Genomic DNA, 18,511 nt, shown 5'->3' with positions numbered 1-18,511 from the left:
CCAAGTTGTGTGGTGCCGTCGACGTGCTGGAAGGGAGGGATGCCATCCAGAGGGACCTTAACAGGCTGGAGAGGTGGGCCATGCTAACCTCATGAAGTTCAACCAGGCCAAGTGCAAGGTCCTGCACCTGGGTCATGGCAATCCCAGGCACAAATACAGGCTGGGCGGGGAATGGATTGAGAGCAGCCCTGAGGAGAAGGACTTGGGAGTGCTGGTGGATGAGAAGCTTAACATGAGCAGGCAATGCGCCCTTGCGGCCCAGAAGGCCAACCGCATCCTGGGCCGCATCAAGAGAAGCGTGGCCAGCAGGTCGAGGGAGGTGATTCTCCCCCTCTACTCTGCCCTGGTGAGACCCCACCTGGAGTACTGTGTCCAGTTCTGGAGCCCCCAGCACAAGAAGGACATGAACCAGTTGGAGAAGGTCCAGAGGAGGGCCACGAAGATGATAAAAGGGCTGGAGCACCTCTCTTATGAGGACAGGCTGAGAGAGTTGGGGCTGTTCAGCGTGGAGAAGAGGAGGCTCTGGGGAGACCTGATAGCGGTCTTCCAGTACCTCAAGGGGGCCTACAAGAAAGATGGGGAAAGGCTGTTCAGTAGGGCCTGTTGCGATAGGACGAGAGGTAATGGTTTTAAAATAGAGGGGGGTAGATTTAGATTAGAAATTAGGAAAAATTTTTTTACGATGCGGGTTATAGAACACTGGAACAGGTTGCCCAGAAAGGTGGTGGAGGCCCCACCTCTGGAAGCGTTCAAGGCCAGGCTGGATGAGGCTCTGAGCAACCTGACCTAGTCAGGGATGTCCCTGCTCCTTGCAGGGGGGTTGGACTAGATGACCTTTGAAGGTCCCTTCCAACCCTAACCATTCTATGATTCTATGATTCTAAATTGCTGGTCTAATTCTAAGATGTCTTGTATTCCTGCCACTTCCTTTTGTGAAGTAGTTTTGCTCTGTGCTGTGAATTTTGGCCAAACATGTAAAACTGCATTCTGAGATTTAACTTTGCCTGGTTTCTAACAGTGTTAAAACAATGCAAATGCTTGTTCCAGTTAACTGAAACCTTTTTAATCAGCTTAAATATATAATCTCTTATAGGGAACTAAATTTGAGATGTAATAATAATTCTTTCAGCAAATGAAAAGTTTGCACTATCTCCGTGTCTGACATTATGTATCTAGAGGAATGTACTTACATCATTAATTTCAGTACAAATCTGTTGTGAAGCCAAATATTTATTAGGAGCTCATTTGATATCTTGAGTTGGGCAACAGTTAAAAGCCTTGCTTAAGCTCCTTCGTACCCCTCAGAAGCCTTGGAAAACCTGAAGTTTTGCTCCGATCTTTTCTCCACCACAATCTCATATTTCTTCCAGCTGTAATAATGGTACTATCTTGGGTAGCCAGTGTAGTCTTATCTCACTGTTATGTGCCAGTAAAGCCTCTTAACAAAGTTTGTTACTCAGGTACTGTAACACGGTGAGGTGGTTAGGTTGCCTCTGGTTGTACAGTAGACTTGGTTGATGTCAAGTGGATCGCTCTGTGCACTGTTTCACTAAGCCGTGTAGGCACTCATCAATGTACGTTTCTCATGTCAGTGTCATACTTTTTCATTTCTGCTTGCATCTGGGGATAGTCCAGACTCATGTTCTTGCAATTCTATTGCATTCAAAGGCCTATAAAATCAAGAAATAAATTGTTTATCAACTCCTGTGATAAAATACAGCCAGTTTGAAGTTTGACAAGAGTATACTAAAACAATTACTACTATTTCTTAATACTGCATTCCTGAGCTCCTAAACAAAAGAGTGGCTGCAGGGACAGTTTGACAGATAAAAACATATATATAGTTGTTAGCGTTTTAATAGTTTTTTTGCCTGCAACCATAATCTGTATAATTATTTTTTTTTAGTTTAATTCTGTTGGACGAGTTTCAAAGATAAATATGGTGTGTAATAAGCCTTTGCAACCTCTAATTTGTGAAGGAGTGTCTGTCCAGTTAATACTTGCTCATTGAAGCAAGGGGTTTTGAAATAGCTGAAGTACGAACTGTAATTACTGATGTCTGTTTCCTATTCACCTATGGCTTCTGGCATTCGATCAAAAAATGTAATGTATTGCTTAATCTCAGAGCATTTCCCCACTTCCAAAAATATTTACTTCATGAGAATTGTGCAGCGCTAAATGACCTCGGCAAAACCAGAGTAGATTTTTCTTTGGCATTGATCAAATGTAGTTAATCCACCACCAAGTATTTTTCCTGTTATTTTTGAATTTTGGAAATTTAGATATGCATGTATTTATAATGTACCTCTAGTGTAAGTTCAAAGCATTTTTAATAGTACTAAATATATTCATAATAGAGTGGGGTTTCTTACTACACAAATGGTGTGGCTAAGAAGAGGAATACAAAGATTGAGCAATTTATTTGAGGGCAAACTGCAAGCTGGCAGCAAAGTGGCAAATGAGATCTGGTTTGTGTGCAGTTTGTCATAGCTGGAAATAACATGGAGTGAGAAGTCTTGAGCAAATGTGAGGCAGGTGCCTAAATCTCTTTGAAAGCCTTTGGGAGCTGGGTGCCTCATTACCATCTGTCCTACTGAGAGTGTGAACTGGGATATTGAATGCAGGTGCTCCAAGCATCACAAGAGTAAGTGGAAGCCATAATTCCATTTGAAAAAAAAGTCATCATTCATGTTGGAAAATGCCTGCATTGCTTTGATCTGCCTCCAGCTGTGTTTGTTATACCATCAAATCTTGTCTTCCCAGTTTCCGTCAGATTGCGTGTAACAGAGTTGAGAGTTCTATTTCTTTGCTTAGAATCAGGCCTGGAATATAACATTTTCTCCTCAAAAAGCAGATGAGTTAAATGAATACTAAGAATCTCAAACAGCCAACTTTATATGTGAAATGAGTTGTACAGGCTTTGCATATGATGGTTCTTACCACGCTTATTCTTTGATTATGTTCATAAATGCGACTGGCACCATCTGAGGAAGGAGAAAGCTATTTGCAGTGAAAAGACAACATCCTGCCACGACATTGGTTGAGTTCCAAATCAGAGACGCAGGTCAGTTATTGAATCATCATCTTTAGTACATTCATTTCTCTTGGAGTTTCCTGTGTATGCTGACTGCTTGGCTCATACAGATGAAGTGACTTCAAGTCAACATAAAGTGACCACAGACTGAAATGACCTCTTGTATTTCTCTGTTGTGTATCTCAATGAACTAGCTTTTTCCAACTCTTGCTGTAGCTGAATACAATTCATGTGATGTAAAAGAAAAGATCGATACGGAAACATGGATTCTTACCCAAATGAGAACTGACTTCTTTCTGATAGCCAATGAGGGAGTTTTGTTCATCCTTTCTGGCAACCTATCTGAAATGGCCTATCTAGATATCGAGTATAGTGTAATGCTGCCTGTGGAATCTCTTAGCTAGGTGGTATTTATAGTATTTTAAGGTATTCACTGTAGATAATTGGTTGCTGACTTTGTGGGATCTTCCTTAATACTGAAGTGCTAGTTGGCCTCCGCTGCTAGAGACCATTAATTCTGAACTAGCAGCCCCTGAATTTACCAAACTGTTCAATGAGAGAAGGAAAAATAATCTGCATCTTCTGTGATTACTGTGATGATCCTGTGAAAAATCATCTGCATCTTCTGCATCTGTGACAAAAAATCCTCAGTCTTTTGTGAACTGAAATGATTCCCAACATAACCAAGCAGCATTGAGATTATTATTTTTTTTAACATTGATTCCTCTTCTGTGGAATTTCTAAAAACACCTTTTCCACAATTATATTTTGTCACCAGCTCCCCATACTACACTCTCTGTAATAGCATAGGTTTCTAAGAAAGCTCTAAATAAAACTAGGTATAATACAGTAGTATAAACTGTAAACACCCAAAGAACATGGGAGGGTTGACGCATTGCATGATTCAGCTTCTAATTACCATCAAAGAATGTAGCATGGAGCTTTTATTTTTCCCAGAGTTAATGAAGAGAACATTGAGAGCAGCCTGCTAGCGAGCGCTGTCCTGTTATCTGCTGAAGGAGTACACAAGCTGCAAAGTGGGAGAGTCAGCCAAACGGGCATTTCCAATTTGAATACTTTTCTCTTTACAGAAATATGTTTATAAAATGTCTTCCACTCTCACCACGGCAGTGCCAAGGGCCTTTCCTGTAGAAATACAGACATCACAGAATACTCTGCGTTAAGAATTATTTCCTTTGCTTCTCACGTTATGTTTTTTTTTTGTTTATTCTAACAAAAAACATTTTAAAATAAGCTTTGCTTTAGGTCACTTTAATTTTTAGAGAGCAGCTCAGAGAAGGGATTTGGGTGCACTTTGTCAAGCAACAGCACATTTTTCCAGGCTCCATGGGGCTGCTGTTCCCTGTCATACCTTTAGCAGGCTTTTAAAAATACCTGCGTCCCGTCTCACACCCCGGAGTGCACTGCCTGCCATTGGGGTTGGGACTTCACGTTACCCATCTCTGGTGTGTTTGAGCAGTTGCTCTTTCCTTTCCAATCTCTTCTTCCTAAAGGAGAAAGTGTCTTATTTTTAAAGCAGTTCCTTTCTGTGATCCCATTTAGAGTGGAACTCCACAAATGGTTGTGTAGGGCTAATTGCGGGAGTGGCAGAACGGGGCAGGGAGGTGGGAGCAAAAGGAAGCATGAGGTCTCTGTAGAAGAGGAAAGAGGGAGGGAATAAACCTCTTATCGTGATGCTATCTCAGGTCATAGTGTACTCAAGGACCCTGCACTCAGTTTTAGTCTGGCAGGGCTTCCATTGGAATCAACCTTCATTGATTTTGATGTCTGATGATAGTGCTGGACATTGTTGTTAAATATAATTATGAATTTGAAGCACATAATTATTTGATGTAATTAATTTTCTTTTTTTCCTGATTCATACAAAAAGCCTGTGCTCTAGGAATGTATTACTAGACTCTTTCATTATGAGTGGCACAATTTAGCCACAGACTAATCTCTGGGGATCGTATTCTGCTGCCCTCAATCAAGAAGAGCCTTTACTCCAAAACTGGCACACTGGAACAAATAAGGGTGACAAAATTTGTATGAAAACAAATCTGGACTGGAGCCATGGACCTGCGTCTGCTAAGGGGAATGAATATTAGCTCCTGTTTCAGTGCTGAGTGGAGAAGGGTGTATAAATCTTTAAACTCTAAAGGCAACTGTTAAGTGGAGAAAATGAAGCAGGCGCTGCTGTGTTTGGTGCTGCTAAACATAATCTAGCACAGAAATGCTGGCGCAGCCTGTATAGAAAGAGCTCTCCTACATGTTAACTGCCTTGCAGGTGCCTGAGCTCTTTTTTTCTGCATTAATATTCATTGGTCCTAGCACCTGCATGTTGCCAGAGTTCTATCAGATGTTTACAGATCCTCCAAATGTGATTCCCAGTGGATTTAATGGGCTCCATCAAAAGATCTGGGCCTTGGCTCTGAGGTTTCTGGAATATCGGCTTTCTCACAGTCTTGAGTAAGGTGAAGTGGAACAGGTTGCGGAGGAGTTTTTAACTAACAGGGAGTGTTGTGAGACGTCCAGGCTTCAGACCCTACTACTTTGATGCAAGGAAAAGGGTATATTGAAGCTGGGGAAAAAAAAGAAAGAAGCCTTAGAAAAAGAATTGAGAGCAGAAAAGACTGGAGGACCAGAAACAAAAAAAGGCAGATGTTTGGTGGAAACTCTTCCAGCTCCGCTGATGTCACTGGTGAGATAGTTTCTGTCTATTAAAAACCAGATGCTTGGCTTACACAAGTTGAGAGTGCATGACTTGCTGTTATTTAGGTACAGGGAGGTGCTAAACAACTCACTCAAGGCTGCCTGGATGTTGTTTATATTTCAGCATCTGAGCTCTGTGAATTTCAACACAATTACTGCTGTAACAACAAAAAAGACTTTCCCAGGAATGTTTTTATATTGTCCAGTGAGAGCTTATCACAGCTGGCATGTTGCTTTCATTGCTCTCCCATATGATAATCAGATGACTGGTCCCAGAGGTGCACCAATCACCATCGCTGATAGTGTAGATAGACTGGTAAGAACTGGAAAAACTACCAAATAGACCCCGTACGACACATCTTCAGTGCCAGTTGTGAGTGCGCGCACCTTCATCAACAGAGTTCCTTAGTTTAGAAAGAAGTTGTTCATGCATTGTGCAAACTGATCAGGTCATCAGTTAGCAGAGTTATCAAGTGAGAATGTTTCTGTAATCCTGAATATATACTGAAAATGTCTCCCTGTGGTCACGAGATGTGGAAAATAAAGCTACAGCATAACCTCTGCTTGTCGTATCTGAGCTCCCCCTGGTGTAGACAGAACGTGTACTGCTCACCCAACGTGAACAAAATACAACTTGAGTTGTGTTGCCCCTTAGTCAAACGTGCTTCATTCCTACTGCACTGACCATGCACGCAGAGCTAGGATTGCTAACTCACAAGGGCCAAAGTATTTGGGTAAATACATTTTTTTTTAATTTTTTTTTTTTTACCAAAAAGAGCACAGGCAGGTTAGGAAAGTTGGTGAAGGCTGTGGAGAATGTGACTCACAGGATACAAAGACTTGATCTCACATTAATCATAGCAAGCACAGACAACCTGACATTTGACTTTTATACAGTGGGAACCTGGCAGCAACCCTTGTGATTCACAAGTAGTGTGCTAGAAGCACCTATTTTCCACTGCTCATAACCCTTAGGTCTTACATATTTTGCCTTTGTCCCAGATTGAGTATTTTCAATTGACTTAATTATTGCCATAAGTAAATGTTAACTAGAAATTTATGAGGCATTATCACATCTAGGATGCAAATTTTTGTTTAAATAGGTTTTTGGGAATAAGTGTTAGAAATTCACAATTCTTCCCGTGTTGTTTATTTGTTGTGAAATTCATTAATTTTGATGAATATCAAGAGCCGTATAATCCTTGTTGCACTAATTTGCTAGTGCGATATGCCAGACAAAAGATTTTCCGTACCAAGACTGAACAGAAGCTTTGTTTGAAATCTCTTCTATAGCCCAGTATTTCAGGTTTAGCATAATGGCATTGCAAATGTTAATGTTGATATTTACAGCACTGCTCAGCAATGCAATTCATCATATAAGCATGGGATTTTACTTTTAGAAAAATAAGTGTGAGTGCTTAGATCACATAGTCTCCATTAGAAATAAGGTGTCCGTCTAATAATGAAAAAATGTGTGAATTCATCCTGAGGATAAATGGGTACAGATCTATTGAAGCAAGCAGTCTTTTTACATAAGCGGAGTTGCACATGTTTTCTCCGGGGATCGGTTCAGTCCACTTTGCCTTTGTAGTCTATGCTGAAATTCTTCAAGATAGGAAAAACTTGCAGAGTATTTGCATGTACTGAGTGCCTGGCATAGATCAGAGTCTTTACTTTTCACTTTTGCTAGCAGTACAATCATTTAAAATTAAAGAAAAAAATAAAACAAGTAATTAATCCTGTATGAACGTTCAAACATTCTGTTACTAAGAGTTATTTTCTCCCCCTAGACCTTGGACTTCCTCTGTGTATGATCCAAGAAGGCGAGCAAAAGCCCTTTCCAGGAAAACACAATTTTCAAGTACCCTGACTGTGCTATGATACTTGCTCTACCTGAATCTTTTTAGATAACAGGCATCATGCTGTCTTTGGTTTATTTATCTCTGATCGAAGAGCAGGGGAACATAGAAGTGGCAGTCAAGGAACATATTAGGGGTGCATACACAGTTTGTGATAGTGAGATCAAGCAGAACTTGTGAGAGGGAGAATTTTCTTCATCTAGAAATTCAGCTTTGCTTTTAATAAGATCCACCCTCACAAAGGAAAAAGAACAGTCTGGAAAAAACCCTCTCCTGCACCCCACCCCCTTGAAAGGACAGTCTGATCTTGTTTTTAAGGTACAGATCTGGACTCTGGATATTTTTCCATGGTCTTTTGCAGGCCAGACCAAGATCATCCTGTCCTCAATCCAAGCTGGCTAGCAACCAGCCAGCTCCAATCCCAAATCTGTGCAGCCCTATTAGTGCAGTGCTGTGTCCACTCCATTAAATCTTCTGAGAGTCCTTAAGCCTTGTTTGTAAAAATCTGGAGAGACATTCCTCAGAAGATCATAGTTCAATATCCAGCACTGGCACCATTTCACTGTGAGACCCTGGAAAAAGTGCTCCGAGCCAGATTTTTAAACATGCAGAGCCATCCCAGAGCCCACTGTTAAAACGCTGCTGATCTTTTAAAAGACACTGCTCAGTTGCAGTCTCTGGTTTTGCCAGAGGATATATATAACGCCACTCAAACTTTGACACTGCCTCACAGGGAGGCTGTGAATGAACTTGTGCATTAACTCCTAAGTCCAGGCACTCTCTTTTTGATCCAGTGGAAATTGAATTATTTATACAAACCAACATGATACTTTTAGGGAGGATCAGTCAACCCCGAGACACCAAGTTCCTCAGTAGCTGGACTATTTCCTCAGCTGTGAGAAGGGTGTCCGCCAGACTCTAGTCCAAATTTGATAAAAATAATAAAATTAAAATCTTTAACTACTCTGATGCCTGCTTTGGTTAAAAGTTAGTCCCTGGTGAGAGGCTGATTGCTTTCTGTCTGTATTATCACATACGGGATGCGCAAAGTTCAACTTCTAGCTATAAGGAGAACCCCAAGGAAGGACCTCCTGTCTGGTCTGAGGGACATGCCTGTTTTTAGGTTTATTGGTGTAATCTCAAGCTGTTGCCTGCACAGTTCAGCTGCTGAGGTCCCCCTTAAGCAATAGTGGCGCACGGGCAGTACCGCAGGGACACAGTATCCCTGTGCAGTGACCTCACGCGTCCAGACTCAACCTCTCAACATTGCAATACCTGAATTCTTCAGGGGACACAGCCATGATGTTCTCACTTTTGTTTTTTAATCAGGAAAAAAAAAGAATATTTTTGTTCTCTAACCTTTTGCTTGTGTTACCTGCTTATAGCTAAGCTCTTTGCTGTGTTTGCTACTATGTTCAGACCAGATAATAAACAGAAATCTGATCTTGACAGTGCCTTATGTTGCAGAGGGGAACAGCTTTCCTTTGTCATTGTTGAAGGGGAGAGAAAGGGAAAAAGACTTGACACGGGCATGCAGGTGGTGGTTGATCCCATGAAGGACTCTATGGAGGAGCCTCCATGGGCTGCAGGGTATTTTTGAGAATACTGTGGCTCTAACCAATGCCTAAACTCTCAACTCTTTCTGATTGAAAATACTCCGGACAGAGCTCTATGTTGTCAGAAGAATAAAGGCTTTCACTGTCCAACCATAGTTGCTTCTACCTCCTCCCACTCTACAATTCTCTTCTTAGAATTTTTTTTTTCTTTTTTTTCAGAATGGCTCTCTAAACCTGCTACTTTAAATCCAAATCATACAGCCTGGTTCCTTTGGCAAACTGTTTTTGTTGTATTGGTGCTTGCTACTGCTTTCTTTTTCCAGGACAGTAAGTGTTCATCTTATTCCAGGTTTCTCAAATGGCAGGTCAGCCTCACTTGTGTTTAGCACTCTGAAAGCAATTGTAAGGGGTTATAAGGCCAAAAGGGATGAAGAAACATGATGAATTCTGCCATGATTAGTATAAAAATCTGTGTAAGAAACAAGCACAGAATCTGTTTTACACAGGCAGGTAAGTAATGGTACATAAAAACCCCAACCTCCAAATCATTTTTAAATGAGATCTAAGAAGACCATGCAGTCGGCTCAAAAGAGGCATGCAAGTGAGAGCTCACAGGGCATACTTCCGAATCATGTAACAAGCTGGGTTTGAATTTTGTCCCGATTCTAAGAGAGGAAGATCGACAAGACAGAGTCCTTTGCAGGAGATATTGGACACAGAATCTCATTTAGAAATATTTATCTGATCTCTTTTTGCTTTTTTAACAATAGATACGTGTGGGGCTGAAGGGGTTGAAGAAGCCTATGAAATGACCTGCTTTTGGGGGAGAAAGGAAATGGTACAATTTGGCTTTTCTTCCCCGAGGTGGCTGTAGTCCCTTCTGAAGAACTCAGCATTGCACAGTGAATAGCAAGGAGGTGGATATATTACAGGGTGGATGGGTGGGATGCAGAAGCAACCAAATTTTTGCTTCTGCATAGCCTGGAAAGCAGCTGTGAAAGGAGAAACAAAGACTGTGGCTGGCCACACCTTGAGAGGACGGCAGCACCCACAGAAGCCGTGGCAAGCTCCAGCTCTCCCTCCTCCTTGCCCCCGTACCAGTGCGGAGAACGGCTTGCCTGGCTTCCCCCGGCTCGCTGCAGCTCCGATATTGTAATTCTGCTGCAGTCGTGCATGCCATCTGAATTCATTTGTCATATTCTATGAACTAGAATCCATCAAAGCTTATTCACTGGCCTTTTAATTAGTGCTAGATTAGCATTTTAAGATATGGGTAAATTCCCAAGTCTAACTTTGTTTAAAGGTGCATATTCAATACAGTAGCCAGGAAATCATGTATTCTCATGCACTTATTACCTTAGTAATGTAATGCTGTGAGGGAAAAAGGCAGATAATACTTCTGACAAATATTAAATGTTATTTGTATAGCTACTGTCTGTGAATTTAAACAGAAAATCATTCCTCATGCCTTGCCATGAAACACACACAAATTTCTTTTGTGGCTTTCATGTTTCATTAAAGCTTTGTATGTGGAAGAGAGGAAAATCTAAATTGCTACTTAATTAAAGGGATACTGTCAGATTAAATATATTTTGAAGAAATGAACTTTGCTTTTTACCTGGGTTGTCAGTAACACCTAGGATTATTAAAAATGAAATATTTTTTAACATCTAATATACTTATCACCATTTATCAAGCTATGTCTTTTCTTCTCCTTCGCTCTAACAGTCTCTTGCTTTTCCCTGCAGTCAGCTTCATTGTCTGGATCCTATTAACTGACCCAATATTGGAGGGCTTTAGGTTGTAAATACCAGGAGGTGAAGCTTACATTCAAAAAAAAAAAAAAAAGAAAAGAAAAGAAAATGTATGGCTTTTTCTTCTATTAAAATATTTCTCTAAAGCTGGACATAATGTAATATATGCTCCTCTAATCATGTTTTCATTGCCACACAGCATGTGCAGTGCGGGTTAAATCCTTTAAAGTGCTGAGAAGTGTTGTGTGTGCACCTTTCCCTCTCGCTGAAGGCCGAAGATGCTAAGGTTGCTCAATAGCACGAAAGGGGTCACACAGCTAAGCGCAAAGAAACGCAGGAGCCCACTCCCATCCAGTGAGCTCCTTGCTCTTGTCCTCACAGGGAGCAGTAAAGATTTAAGTTAGAACCAGAGCAGTGTTTGAAAGTATGTGGGTACATCTGACAACTGGAAATGAGAATTGTTTTGGAGCCCCCCAGCACCTTCACTTTCCCACAATGGCTGCAGGGTCCTGTCTAGAAGGGCGGACAAGATCTTACTGAGGCAGGTGCCAGGTGCAGCTGTAGAGAAGAGCGGATTCTGCATGAGTGGTTTTGTTGTTGATTTTATAGAAGCTACAGAAAGAGGATAGAGAGGATGTGTATCATGGGTTAATATTATTATGCTTGGAAATAGTAATATATTCAGCAATCCCAGAACTCTGCAATATCAGAAAGGGCATTATTTACAAAATGGCCCTATCTACGTATACCAGTGAAAGCTGGTTTTGGAGTTTCCTATTAATGCACATTAGCATCCTCATGAACCTATCTGATAATACTTACACATGGAGACTTAAGCTCCTTAAGCAATGTTCACACCTCCATGAAAAATAATACAGTTAAGTTCTTCCTTTAAATAAACTTTCTCAGCAAGTCTATTAACAGTTATCTGCTATCTGCCACAAGGGGAAACATGTAGACAGTTCTGTAGTGTCTTATAAATCTTGGGCTGCTGAGTATTAGGTAGTAAATTAAATGAGAACTGAGAGCTCCTTTCACTGGATCCTCCTACTTCATTTTACCACATGGGAATGTTTAAGTTGAGTCCTAAGGAAACAATCTTCATCCCCAAGGGATATGTTCCTGCGTTCTGAAAAATAAGCCTGCTATGTAAAAGGCATTTTAGTATGCTTTTGTGGTGAAGATTTATCATGGCCTCAAAGTATAAAAGCCTGCCTTGTTGTCGTACAGTGTTGTATCATTTTAACATGGGTATGTGCATAGCGAGACTGCTCATAAAATCTGACTTCAAATATCTGGAGATGTCCACAGGCTTCAATAGCAAACAATAGCCTGTGGTTTGGCTCCTGCTGGAGAGTTGAGCAACTGGAACTCAATTCCCAGGTCGGCTATTTCCTCTGACTGTGAGCAGTTCACTTCATCATTCCCTGCTTCGCAGTCCTATCGCGTAAAGGGTGGCAAGAGGAGTGAAGGAAGACATTCCCACCCTTGCGATGGCTGGGGTGGCCACAGATCTCTGCGGTGGAAACCACACACGTCACTTGGTGGGCAGAGGTTCTGGACAGAGCCGTGGAAGCTGATGGGAAATTCTGTCTGCTATGAAAGGCTATCAGATCGTTAAAAGACAAACTCTACAGAAGGGATGTCATTGTAAATTAAATTCCACAGACCTTTTGTTTTCTGTTGGATACATTTGTTTTCATCTTGAAATCTTACTGTTTTCATCCCATTTGTTGCTGCATGAATTTTCCACAATGGCAGGGGAAATTCATTTGCAATAAAAAACACCCTCAAAAACTGGAGGATTTGTATTCTAACCATAAAAGTTAAGCTAGCTGGATTTATAATATGCCATAATCAAGTAAAAATACATAAACAGGGAATCAGACACGTACAGGCAACAGAGAACATAGATAATTCCTTTTAGGATTAAGCATATGGCCAGCAGCTGGCAGATCTCTGCGGATCTCTGTGAAACTAAATGATAACATAGACATCCTTTGCTGCATGTTCCTGAGTGACAATAACTGGTACGAAGGAAAAGACTGGCCATTCATAATCTTTATTTTATTTAGTGAGACTTTTATTTCTGTTCTGAAAAGGTGAAGGAAGACATGTAAAGGCAGAAGCTTCCTGGAAAGTGTAAGCCTGTATAAATGGCATTAATGGGAAAAAATAGGCTTTTATTTTATTTCAAAGACATTAAAATTAAACAGAACTTTCCAGCATATGTTAGTATTCATAGCTCTTGCAGATCAGGCATCAGAACAGAAGACTTGGGATGATTATTAGTTCTTTGTATTGCGGTAGGTCCTAGAGATCAGGGTGCTATTATGCTCGTTGTTCATAATTAGAGATTGTGTACTCCCTGGAGTAGTGACTATCTCAATAAACAAGACAAAGGATGAGAAAAAGGAAGTAGTATTGTTCTCATTGTACAAACAGTGCACTGAGAAACTGGCAAATTAAACGATTTGCCCAAGTTCATACAAGAAGTCTTTGGCAGAATTTGGTAGACAAAGCTTCTTGTTTTGCTTGCCTTCTAGGAAAATGACTACAAAGTAGGTATTGAACCTCCTTAAAAAAAAGAAAGAAAATATTGTTTTAAATGTAAAAAGAATTTCAGATTTGAAAAATAAATTATTTTTTGTTACTTTCTAAATCTATTAAATGCACAATTTTGAAAATGTTTGGATTTTTTTTTCAGTTGCCCTGGTTTATTTCCATCCATCTTTCTATTTAAAAAGAGGCTAGTAGGAAAAAAAAAAAAACCCAGGAAAGAGTTGAGAGACCTGGTGAGGAAAAACAATAAGCCAAAATTTTGGTAAAAAAAACCAACACAATCTCCCCATAGTTTCTAACTTCACTAAAAAAAAATCTGAAAATTTGTCAATATGGAAAAAAAGGGCTCCTTTTCACAAGAGACACAATTAATTTACTCTCTTATTTCCTCCTCTTTCACCACACACATTCAAGCCCCCAAACCCAAACTGAGATGAAGCTATCAGAGACATGTGGCCGTACACCTGTGAGGCTGCCTGGGGAAGCCAGCCCAGGTTACACTCAGCTCAGTTTCCATGACTAATGGTTCCTACTCATTTGGGCTGAGCTCCAGTGCTCCCCTGCCCAAACTGGCAAGGTGACACAAGCACTGGCGTCAGGATGAAGCTGTAGCTTGCAATGCATTTGCAGATGGGAGAGGCTGTGCTATGGAGTAGGGTTGGGGTCAGGGGTGGAGTTAGGGTTAGGGACCTGAGGGCCTTCAATGTTGGAACTTGCAGCATTGGGGACATTTCAGGAGGGCTGTTGCAAATGGCTTGTGACAATCTGTGATCCTGAGCTCTTGTCCATTGTGGATTTTCAAGCCTATAATTCTGTCTCTTCCTTACCTGTAGCACAGGACCTAAAATGGGCTTCCTGGAATAATTTCTGCACCAGTCAAAACCCGCCCTTTGGCTGCAGAGCTCTCAGGAGCTTATTTCACTCTTCCAGTTCTTCATGTGGTGTCAAGGGTCCAGAATACCAATAGAAATCCTGTTCTGGATGCTTTTCAGCATGAACACATGAAAGAGGGATGCTGCATGCACAACAGAAAGGTCCCTTCTTCCAGCCCTTGACCCATCCTGTCTCTCCCTTAGTGCATTGGAGGTAAAGAGGAAGTTTTTTTCTTTTTGTCCTTGTTTCTTCATGCTAGGAACACTGTGGAATGATTCCTGCGCTCATACAGAGGTCGGGGGGGGGGGGGTCTCCCTAAAGGCAGGGATGGGGGTCCTTGGACATCATTCTGGAATGTCTTGCAACATAAGCAACTTTTAAATATGTTCTGAGACCTCCCATCATTTGAATGATAATGATGTAACATTTTCATAACACTTCACAACTTCAAAACTTGAAGGGAAAAGCAACCAAATTAACAAAACAAAACCCATTGCTAAAACTTAATACTTTTTAGAACACTAAGTTGCCATAACAACTTGATGCAAAAGTCTTTGGTGGCAACTTTGTACTTGGTCCTATTGAGGCTAAAATAACCTTACTCTTGTGTTAATACTTAGCCAGAATAGTAAATACTATTGGTTACAGAAAATTAAAACTTTTAAATAGTGAAACTACTTTTACTGAAGTAAAAGAAACCTCTTAAATCTAAGTGTTTTTCTTCTTTTAAAAAAGCATAATTTGTCAGACATTAAAATAACAAAAGGTCTTTGAAAAAGGATTATGGTTTCTGATGTTTCACTACTAGAATGGATTTACTTTATATCCTACTGATGTTGTAATCTTGAATTCTGAGGTAATGTTTTAGCCCTTTCTTTTCACATAAATAAAGATTTCAATGATAGCACTTCATTTCTTCTGTAGAACTTTCCTTTATTTTTCAAACTACTCATTTTCTCTCGCTTAAACCATTTCATCAGAATAACATACAAATTGGATGCAGTGCTTATTAGGAGGAGGGGAACAGTTAGAAAGGCAAGGCATTTCAAATCAACACACTGCTGACTGTGAGGTACGTTTTAAACAGAGATTTCCATATTGCTTATATGTCTTCCTCCACAATGTACTTTTAAAAAAAGTCTTATTTTTAAGATTTCCCTTTCAAACATAAATGTGTATTTTTTTAGCATATCAAGGGTTTTTTTTTTTTTCGTATTTTAAAGTCACTTGAACCTTCCTGGCTAGATAGAGCACAAACAATTGTTTTCCATCAGTGCTAAGCACTGAATTGTAAGAACTAAAAAGCATATTTTACTATGGTAATAAAACACTTGCTAATCAGACTGACTTCATCACTCTTTGAAAAACAGTGCCATATATCTCTTTGGGTTGCATAGATTTTAATTAACACTAAGTGTCTTTTAAAAGTCACAAATTCTCATCCTCTCTGAAGTTAAATCTACTCTTTACACTCAGTTGGGCTGCTTTTTGGTTTTGTTTTTTTTTTTTTTTTTAATATTCTATAGGAGAGTGAGTGGTGGGGACAGCAGAGTATCTTTAAAGGTTTATTGTTTCCTACCAGGGGAACAAAGAGTCCTCTGCGTCCTTCCAGCTCAGGGAGACTCGACAAGAGATTTCCCTCCAGCAACTCCGTCGTTATTAGCTTGCTTGCCAAATAGGGACCATTCTCCTGACTCTCACCCTACAACCTGCCTTTGAAAGTATAGAAAAAGTGGTGTTTATAAACCAGATTTTTTTTCTTTATTATGTATAGTGAAGTGAAGGCCAAAGCCTTTTCTGCTTCAGCAGAACCAGCAGGGAGGAAATACATGTAGTAATTACCTTAAACAAGCAGGCAATAAAGGCTGCCGCCTCTCAAACCATGTGGTTTAAGGACACGATGAAAGGTGGAGGTGTCAGCACTCACAGCCTGGAAAAACTGGCTGGAAATCCGGCATCCCCACTCTCCTCCGGCCTTCTCCCGTGGGCAGGGGTCCTGACTGGCCGGGCTGGGCAGCTGGGGGAGCAGCGCTGGGCCCCAGAGCCAGGGGATGGCTGGCTTCGGGCGAACGGTCCCACCGACGGAAAGGGCGTCCTCGCGTGAGAGGAATTGCTTATGAGGGGGACTCAGAGACATCCAAAGCATCAAGGGGTTTTCCATTTGAAAACCAACGACAGAAAAGACGGTTTGGTTCAATCCTGTCAGAATTATTCTCTGGAGAAGATATTTTCAACCACCTCATGTTATTATGTTTGGTTTTTTTTTAAATAAGTATCAAATTGACTTTTACTTTATATTTCAGCATGAAATATTCTGTTTTGGTTTGTTTGTTTGTTTGTTTTTCCCCTGTGCTCCTAAAGCCAGCTTCTCCACTACAGTGAATCAGGGAAACTTTGCTGACAAGAGGAAAGCCACCACAAAGGACCTGAGGGACAGGCTGGGAGGTACAACATGGAGGATGTGGTGCTCCTGGCCTTACTGCAGAACATTATATGTGCCTTAAAAAAAGGTGAAGACACCAGCTGGGTTCCACGTGTGGCCTTGCGTGCCTCTGGCAGCCCCCCCTCCACCACCAGCCCTTCTGCACAGGTGCCTTCTGGTGTCTCAGGAGGACGCGCAGGGACGCCGTGCTGAGGCCACTGCAGGTGAGATGTGCACTGGCTGGGCTGGAGGGGACGGTGCGGGAGCCTGCACCGCAAAGGGCGGCCGTCGGGGGCGGCCGTTGCGATTCCCGCCGCGGGCCGGAGAGGGCGCGCGCCGGCGGCCGCTGAGGCGGCGGGATGGCGGCGGCCTCAGCCCCGGCCTGTCCCGGCGGGCGGGCGGCCGGAGGCGCCGGGGCTGCCCCAGGCCAGTGCCCTGGTGCGGCCCGGCGTGGCTGGGCTGTCCCGCAAACGAGATTCGCTTCCGAGTCTCTCGCCCCGCACAGCCAGATGTTCGTTGCCCTCTTGAGATGTTTGGCAGATTTATTTCTACTAATTTTTTAAGTACCAAGTGTATCTAGTGTACTTATTACTCCTAATTAATGTGAGAATAAAGAATCAAAGAGGGTATTCCTCCAATGAGTTGTTTTTGAAGAGTGACAAATTAATCCCCTTGGATATGGCTGAAGCCAGGGAAGATCTTTTTGTTCCTCTAACAAACTGCAGCAATTAGACGTTCAAAACTCTGCTCGTGATAAATAGATTTTAATAGCTATTTATTCTCTTTGTGTATGCCAAAATCCCAGGGCTTACGTCCTTCAGCCAAACGTTCTCCCAGGTAACCAGAGATGTAGGAATGTGATTCCAGCCGTCAGGACCTGTGTGCGCACACATGCGTGTGTGAGTGCCCTTCGCCGTTCAGCGTTGCACGCATCCATTTACCCACTAAATTCGTTAGACGTTTTCTTACAGTCTTGTGAACTTTGGACCAAATCCTCAGCAGTTTGATTTGCTTGCACGGTTACCTGCATTCACTTGCCCTGAAAATACATTTTGAGCACGATAAGGAAAAATTTAATGGCTGAATTTTTTTTGTATGGTTCTCCTTGTAAATGCATTGTGAGGTTTCAAGAGGATACTTGTAATCTGCTTTAATAGGGATCAGGTGGCATTTACCAGAACTCACAGATACAACTTTAAATCTTCACCTGCTTGTGGAGCCAGAGGGCTTTGACAGCACTTGTGGGCGATAAGCCAGAGATGAGATTTTGACAGGCCCCTTTTCTGATGGAGTCTGGAGATAAGTGACTGGGAGATTTCCAGTCCGAATTTTTTCTCCAGGTCTTGATGCTGGGCGAGGAACGAGCGTGGAAGCCACCTTTGTGCTGAAGTGATCAAAGCAGGGGGGCTGAAGGCTGCTTCAATGCTATCAGCCTGTAACAGGCCCCCGCGGGACCCCTGCACCTGCCGGCCGCCTCTCCTTTATGCTTGTGCCACATTCTGCCCTACGCTCCCTTTACCCGGGGGTGACACAGAACCGACCGCGCCAGAGGGTGTTCTCTCAGAAGAGGGTAATCCTCAGCTGTTTATTCAGGCGGCTCGGAAGGGGCAGCAGCTGCCGATCTGCTGCGGAGGTGGGCTGGTGGCCACGGGAAAGGATGGGCAGCTGTAGGCAGGGTTTTCCCCCTGTGCGCTGTTTCTGCCATGGGTCTCATACCAAGCTCGTGTCGCCGGATGAGG

This window comes from Chlamydotis macqueenii, chromosome 7 (assembly GCF_036417535.1).
Source record: "Chlamydotis macqueenii isolate bChlMac1 chromosome 7, bChlMac1.mat, whole genome shotgun sequence".
In the NCBI taxonomy this organism is placed as follows: domain Eukaryota; kingdom Metazoa; phylum Chordata; class Aves; order Otidiformes; family Otididae; genus Chlamydotis; species Chlamydotis macqueenii.
The sequence above is the reverse complement of the archived record's forward strand: the minus strand, read 5'-3'. Positions refer to the sequence as shown.